Source organism: Dipodomys spectabilis, unplaced genomic scaffold (assembly GCF_019054845.1).
Source record: "Dipodomys spectabilis isolate Male_0828 unplaced genomic scaffold, ASM1905484v1 ptg000583l, whole genome shotgun sequence".
Taxonomy (NCBI): Eukaryota; Metazoa; Chordata; class Mammalia; order Rodentia; family Heteromyidae; genus Dipodomys; species Dipodomys spectabilis.
The window spans coordinates 5,559,046-5,567,630 of record NW_024871260.1 but is presented as its reverse complement, the minus strand read 5'-3'; the positions used below and the strand labels follow the sequence as shown (position 1 = coordinate 5,567,630).

General features: G+C 35.7%; 1 pseudogene; it reads right to left on the bottom strand.

Moving 5' to 3' along the window:
• Positions 1-2,416: 2,416 nt before the first annotated feature.
• Positions 2,417-3,107, bottom strand: LOC122100523 (annotated as a pseudogene).
• Positions 3,108-8,585: the final 5,478 nt, after the last annotated feature.

Below are 8,585 nucleotides of genomic sequence, written 5' to 3'. Positions count from 1 at the left end.
TAGGAGTTTCCAGAGAATTAAACTATTTTCTGTTTTCTATGTGACAATACTAAAATTTTGGGTTTTTTTCAAAATAATGACAAATATATTATGAAAATATTGTATAGTTGGATAACGTTCAAGTTGATGACCTTCTGATAAAGAAGGGGGTAATTAATTCAAATTAGATGCCAAATAGTGTTCATTTTTTTAAAAAAGTAATACACATAGAATAATATTTACTATAGCAATACAGTGAAATTATATATTTTTTATTTAAAGTTGGTTGCTTTATTTTGTATTTTTTTTAAATTCACAAAAAGCTTTACAATATCTATTTTCCCTGTTGGTCATGAAGGCTTTATGGTAAGACAATAAAAGTTTTGTCACATCATTTGGGCATTATTCAAAAACAAGAATCTTCAAATAAGAGCATTTTGCTGTTAAACACTGACAAGGTTATCAGAATGCTGCCAATGGCAAGCTATAACAGCTTTAAATGCTTGTGCCTGTACTGAAATATATGTTAGTAAACACTTAATAATTTCAATAAAGTGAATAACTCCTCTGCCTATGGTAGTGTCTCAAATTTTACTTGTAATAAAATCTTGATTAAAGGGACTGAATTCTGGGAATAGAATATTTAAGGGAAAAAACACTGAGAGGATAAAATAAAATCAACATCAATGATGTCTTGATCTTTCTAAAGTGAGCAACACATCACTATTTACACTGAAGAATAGCAGATAACATATGGAACTTTTATTGGGCTTATAGTTTATAAATGATGGAAAAGTTAAGAAGTTAGGTTTCAAAGACAGGAAAATTAAGGTGGTCTTAGAAAACTTAAATGGCTTTCATCAAAACTTGTAAAATGATATAACACATATTTTGAAGCACGCATCATAAGCTACATTAAAATTATTTATATTGCTATTTCCACTTTCAATGTAAACTTTAGGTACTTTTAGATGAAGGCAACAATAAAGGGCATAGAATTAGGCCAGAATTGAAGTGAAAACATGGTAGAAATGGAAAAAGAATGGGAGTATAATGCAATTGGGCAGTAATAACAAATATAATTGTTAAAAATTTCCGTATTAACTAATGCTACAAAATTTTATTTTGGTTCAATGCACAGGACTGCTGAAAATGGCCAGGAAATAAATGGAATATTCTAATGGTCCCTGTTAAATTCTTAACTAACTCATGATTTGGTTGGCTCACTCATGAGCGACTGGTACACACACAGATTGCTTGCTAACTTACTAATTCTCCCTTGTTTCTTTCAAGAACATTTTTGAAGGTTAAGACATTTAAAAGTCAGCAGAACAGGGGCTGGGAAGGTGGCTCAGTGGTAGAGCGATTGCCTTGCATGCCAGAGGCCCTGGGTTTGATTCCTCATCACCACATAAGCAAAAAGAAAAAAGCCAGAAGTGGTGCTGTGGCTCAAGTGGTAGAGCACTAGCCTTGACCTGAAGAGCTGAGGGACAGAGTCCACGCCCAGAGTTCAGGCCCCCTAACCGAACCCAACCCCCCAAAAAAGTCAGCAGAACAAAATACTCATATTATAGAGACTAATAAAGGAATAGTTTGAAAAATGGTTTAAACCAGTATGTGTCTATGAAAATGTTAAACTCCAATCTCCTATATTTGCTGAGTTTTTCTGCAGAAAGTTATTGCAGTAATTTCATTTTTAAAATACTCATCTTCCACCTGAAATTGCTTTCTTTTATTCTTACTGTATGATATTTAAGATTTGATCAGCTACAGTACTCCAAACATTCATGAGTATTTTAAGAGAAAACACTGTTATTTATTTTGAGAAAAAAATTTGAAGTTATGATTTAGAATTTTGAAAGTTGTATTGTTGCTGAATGAGAACTGTTCTGAAAGCAAATATACACTAAGATACCAGGATACTGTTTATTAGGATGATATCCTCAACTTGCTAAAGGACTAACAAAAGAGTTACCAAAAAAAAAAAATTCACAACTCAAAATGGTACAGTTTTCACATGGCGATCTCTGCTTCAAGAATGCAAAAGACTATCATTTTAAGTGGAATGATCTCTACCTATAAATTACACTCAAATGACCAAACAAATCAGCATATGTTATGGAAGAAAGTAGAATATAGAAAGTACAAAGAGCTAGTCTCCAGGATTGCTTTACCAAATCTTAGCAAATTAACCATCATTTGAGGGGGAGAGACGGGGAGTTGCTGGGGGAATATGAATTAAGTGACTTTATGTTTAGAAAAAAATTATAGCTAAAGTATCTTTCAAAGACTATTTTAGACCCTTGACTGAATTGGAAATATGGCCAAATAAAATATTGCTCTTCATCACAAAAGTCCCGTATATTAAAGATTTACACAGTTCCACAGGTGGAGGAGGGGGGGGGGGTTATATCTAGAAAGATTTCTTTTAATGTTTATTATACCTAAACACTAATTCTTCTAAAAATGCTCTCCAAACTCTTGAGCAGAATTATCATACTCTGCAATTTAATGCTTCAATTCTTCAACACAACACTCACCTATTTCATGTAAATTCTACCTCAGTGCCAACTGTGTTGACTGTTCCAATGAACGATCTTTTTCAATCAGCATTTTCACAACCATCCCGAAAGTTTCGGAGTGTTGCCGATAAACCTTTGATGAAGGAACTGCTGAAGACCTTGAAGGTGACGTGTCTTGTGATGTTTCCAAAGACTGACTAGAGGGCTGGGGAGGTAGCTCAGTGTCAGAGCGCTTACCTTGCATGCATGAGGCCCTGTGTTCGATTCCTCAGCACCATACAAGCAAAAAGAAAAAAAAAATTGCAAGTGGTGCTGTGGCTCAAGTGGTAGAGCGCTAGCCTTGAGCTGAAGAGCTGAGGGACAGTGCCCAGGGCCACAGTTCAGGCACCACAACAATGCTGAGACTTGTGGAATGAATATGCTCTGCTCTGTCCTGGAGAGTAACCCCTGCTGCTGAAACTGGAGCCAGATCTGTTGTGTGGAGAGTCCTTTCGACCTCCAGGTGACTCTGAAAAATGGATGCTCCCTTTTATGGGGAGAACGGTCTCTTGAAAAATGGGAAGAGTAGAAACTTTTCCTTCTAAAACCATCTCTTCTGTCCCTCATGGTGGCTGGAGAGTAGACAAGAAAGAGTGAAATTATATTTTATGTAGCTTACGTTGACCTCTTTTTTATTCTTTTCGTTTTTTCTCTTTCTTTTTTGCATGCCTTAATTGCTGTTCTGTGCAGCTGCAGATATATAACCTTCATCAATTATTATATGTTATCCCCCATTGGGTACACACATAATCCAGAAATTTATTACTCTATTCACAAACTCTTAGGCTTACATTCTTTAATAGCAGTATTATCTCTTTATACCTATATAATTTTCAAGTAACTAATTTTAAGGATTTTTATTTTTTAGGTTTTGACATTTCCTTTCTGTTCCTCCCCTCCTCTCATCCTACCCTTTTCTTCTCTCAATAACATTTCTTTCCATTTACATAATTTTGAGTTTCACTTTTTAAATTTCAATTGTTCTTTTTCCATTTTTTCTTGCTTTTTTTTTAAATTTCTCTCTTAACATTCTGTCCAATACTTTTCCTTCCCTGAAATTAGGACTTGATTAAATTCACTCTCCTTTTACCTTTCCACATACATCTCAGCCTATTTCTCCCACATATTTCCCTAAACCTAATAATTTCTGGTTTACCAAATTCTTCTCTGTTGTTCAAAGTTAATCCATACTTGTTTGAATAGATTGTATTTGTTGAACTACATTTTATCTGCAGCCATTTTGACTGTACAAATACAGGACTCTGGTTGATGCTTGTTTTGGAATACTATTTTAGCACACAATGTTATTTCATACCAAACGGACAGAACAAGACAGAAAACACAAGAAAAATGGCAAATCTGGGAATCTCAACTCCCATTCATGATAATCAAGTGACAGAACAGTTAATGAATAATACAGAGGAGAGTTCCAAAAAAGCTCTACAAACACTACTGCTAAACAAGGTGAATGAAATGATTGAAAACTTGCAAAAGTCTCAGGATGAGCATAATAGGAAGAGAGAAGAGGCAAACCAAAGATCAATACAGGAATCTCGTGAGCATGTGGAACTACTCAAAGAGTGATATAAGAATTGCGTGAGCAGGTTGAGAAGAGTCAATGAGCAATAAAGGAATTGTGTGAGCAGGCTGAGAACAGTCAAAAAGAAAGACAGGAATTGTGTGAACGTGAGGAAGCTAATCAAAGAGTTATACAGGAATTGTGAAAGGGGGATGAGAATACACAAAAATCAATAGAGGTTTTCATGGAACCTATAAACAGACAGCTGAAAGAATTCAGGTAAATCACAAAGGGAATGCTGAATGGAGCGCAATAGAAGGAATGGGAGTTCAAGGAAACCATAACCAATCAACTAAGTGATTTTAGAATAAACACTGAGCACAAAATTAAGGAAGTAACGAAGTTCATACAAGATCGTAAACAAAGTTCCAACAAAGAATTTGAAGCCATCAATGCCAACCAATTAGAAGGAAAAGAAAGAAAAAAATATAGAAAGTCTTGACAGTAGGTTAGACCATGCAGAATATCGAATCTGAGGGAGTGAGGACAGCCAGGTTATTATAGAGAAAGAACATACAACTATCCAAGACAAATCCAAAAAACATGATACATCTATTCACCATTTGGAAGACACCATCTGAAGGCCTAATCTGAGGATAATGGGTGTGGAGGATCAAATAGAGACAGAACTTAATGGTCTAGGAAACTTTGTTCATAGGATCCTAGAAAAGAATTTCCCAAACATGCAAAAAGATAGGCCTATTCAGATACAAGAAGCTTTTAGAACCCCAAATAGACCAGACAAGAATAGGATATCCCACCATGACATTATAATTCGCACAGGATCAGTTCAGACAATGGAAAAGTTCCTTAAAGCTGTCAAGGAGTAAAAGTCAACCACTTATAAAGGGAAACCAATTAGAATCACCTCAGATGTCGCAGCAAGTCAATTAAAGCAAGAATAGCCTGCAATGATCTAAAGACAACTATCAATCAAGAACAGTGTAACCAACTAAACTCTCCTTCATAACCGAAGGTGAAATAAAAGCCTTCCATAGCAAAGAAAAACTGAAACAGTATATCTCCACCAAGCCAGCCCTATAAAAGATACTTAAAGATGCCTACACATAGAAAATCAACAAGACCACAATAAAGGCCAAGAAACTGCACCCAAACTGAGAATCCAACAACCATAGGAAGAATCCAGTCACTGAAGCTCCCAAGAAGGTGGATAACATTGCAGGAACTCTCAAACACCTCTCATTCCTAACTCTGGACTTAACTCTCCAATTAAGTGACATAGACTGTCTAGTTGGATTAAAAAGCAAGATCCTTCTATCTCTGCCTTCAGAAGTCAGAATTGGTCCATAAAAAAACATATTTTGAATGTGAAAGGCTGGAACAAAATCTACCAGGCAAATGGCTCCCATAAACTGGTGGGAATTGCAATCCTAATATCACATGAAATAGACTTCAAATTGAAATTAGTGAGACTAGATAAAAAAATGCTACATACTAATTAAGGGATAGCTCCTTCAGGAGGATATTACAATTCTACATCTCTATTCACCAAACCACGGAGCACCCAAATTTATACAAGAAACACTACATTCCGTCAATTTTCACATAGATCCAAAGACATTAATTAATTCACACCCCTATCCCCACTTCATAGATCAAATTGGCAAAAACTCAACAGAGAAACCACAAATCTAAACAACTATATTTAACAGACATCTACCTAATATTTCACCCAGCAGCATCAAATCCATGTTTTTCTTAGCAGCACACAGAACATTTTCCAAAATAGACCACATTTTAGGTCCAAAGCAAACCTGTCCAAATTCAGAAATATTGAAGTTATACCTTGCATTACTAAGAACACAAGGGAATAAATTTAGAATTCAACACCAAAAGCCACCAAAGAAAGTCCTGTAACATTTGGATGCTGAACAAAACACTGTTGAATCACCAGTGGGTCACAGAAGAGATTAGAAAGAAATTCAAATGGTCATGATATTCAAAAAAAATGAACATACAAATTACCAGCTCCTCTGGGACAAAGCAAAGGCAGTACTCAGAGGCAATTTTATAACTCTGAGTTCCTATATCAACAAATTGGAGAGAGCTAAAATCAAAAATTTAGACAGATCTGAACCTCCTTGAAAAAGAGCATGCGGGGTCTGTGCATGTGGGAGAACCTGTCAGTCTGAAGGGATGGCCACTAGAGACTTCTTTCCCTTGCTCCAAGATGACTGGGAATTCTCCTCCTCCTTGGAATGCCCATGTGTCACGTTTGCAGGAATCTAAATGAAAAATCCTCCGGAGGTGAGTAGAGGGGATTCAAATCCCATGGTAAATGGATTTGAGTCCCACTTGTGAGTAATGGTGAGATGTCACCCCATTCACTGAGACCTGATTTTGTCTTTGTGGCCACTTGTCTGTCTTGTTTACTTTGGTGTGGTTTCTGTTCTGTTTTCTGAGGTGGGGAAGTTCTTGGTGAAGGTGGCCAGCTCACTCACCAGACTCTGGATTCAGCTTGCTGAGTGAGAATGGTGCAGAGTTCTGATAAGGATGAACTGGGGGCCCATTAGTCCCCAACTCAGCTTTTGGTTGTTGTGTAGTTCTGTTTTAGAATTGGTACCAGTTTTAAGTGGGGATACTTGGTTTTTGTGTTATTTGTGTTTTTGTTATTTATTTGAACATTTCTGGGGGAATAAAAGTTCCAGCCCCTAGCTGGGCTCAGTCACAGACGTGCTATGCCCCCCTTCCTATGAGGCGTGGAAAGTTGTTTCCCTTGACGCCTCAGGCCACATTTTCTCCTTGTGGAGTCTGCCAGTGGGAAGGGTGTGGAAGGCTATGTGCCTGGTTTGGACTTTTAAACTAGTCCTGACAATGTAAAAATTTGAAAAGTGCTCTTGTCTAAAATTGGATAAAAAAATCAGGCCAGTTTAGTTTCATGCAACCCCCTCCCCCAGCCTTCCTCTAAAAGAAGGCATTAAAAATATCCATTGGTAAATTGCCTTGCTAAACAAGCATGCTCTGGGAAAATGAAGCTCAACAAAGGTATTTAGTTTAAAAGAAAAATTGTCTTAATTTTTTGTTTAAAAATTAAAAATATACATACAACTGATTTTGATTTTTGTGTGCTTTAAGATCTGTGTGAGTGTTCTGTATGTGTTTGTGAACATGTTCAAAATAAAAATTGTCAGCATTCTGTAACAATTAGGTGAGTTAAAATTTAAAATGTAAAATGTTATGAGGTTTGGACATTACCAAAATTTTAAAGTACTTTTACATAGTTTTAAATGGCTTTTTAGAAATTCTTTAACTTAAAAATTAGAAAATCTGGTATTTAAAAACCTAATATTTTAAAATGCATTGGCTGTTGGGATTTAGTTCCCTTGGCAAAAATTTGGGGATAAATACTAAAAATTTAAATATAAAGGTTAGTTTAACACTGTCAAAAAATGTTACCTGTTCTGTCTGTCTAAAACTGTATTTTATTTAAGAACCAAGAAAAGGAAAAAGAAAAGAAAAGGGAAAAACTAAGAAGCCAACAGAAGATCTACCTTTAGGGGTGAGGGTGAGCAGGTAAAGTTCAGTTCAGCTGGTCATGCATGGTGGGACAGACCCTTGGGGGAGTCCACAGATGGTGGGACAGGTGCAGGGAAGAGTCCATGCATGGTAAAAGATGGAAATTTGGCACAAATTCAGTGAATCTAACCCTAGAGAGCCGGATTGGGTGCGTGCCTATTCCATAGGAGATGCCGAGTGGCCCATCTTTGTTCTGTCCTTACTCCTTGCACATAGACATTGAAAATATGATGATAAAAATTACTTATGTAGTGATCTGATTTGTATTGCTAAAACTGCCCCTTGGATGTATTAAAATTAAAATTAATAAGGCCTTAAAAAGAGGGCTAAAAAAGTTTATTTGTATAATGTGACTTGCTTTTAATGATGTTCTACAATTAGAATGCTTTTAAAAGTTATAAAGGTGTTAAACCTAGCTTCTTGGTACAGTGATGGTAATTGTAATTCTTCCATTAAGATAAAATTGTTATGTAAGTTTAAAAGTTTTCAATGTGTATCTGTTTTAAAACAAGCAGATAAGAGACAATGAATGACACTTTGCCTTAAGATTTTAAAGTATCTTTTCAAAACGCAAATAAATACTGAAGTATAAAATATTAAAAGAGAATAATAAGAAGCTTAAAAATTAGGAATGGATTTTTGAATATAAAGTTTAAAAGTAAAATTGTTCTTAACATTTGCCTCAAATTGCACAAAAATTTAGGATTACCAAAATAATTGCTATTCAAGTTTGTTCTTATAGATTTTTTTTAACAGTTTCCAGCAAGCCCAGAGCAAAGCACAGAGGATTCGTACAAATTTCTCAGATGTAGCTTTGGCTCTTAATAAGTTTTAGGTAAGAGCATGCTTAAAAGCTACTTCTATGTTGACCACCTTATTGTTTTAATTGGAGTAAAGTGGCCTTTTATGAGACTCATAGATCTGCAAAC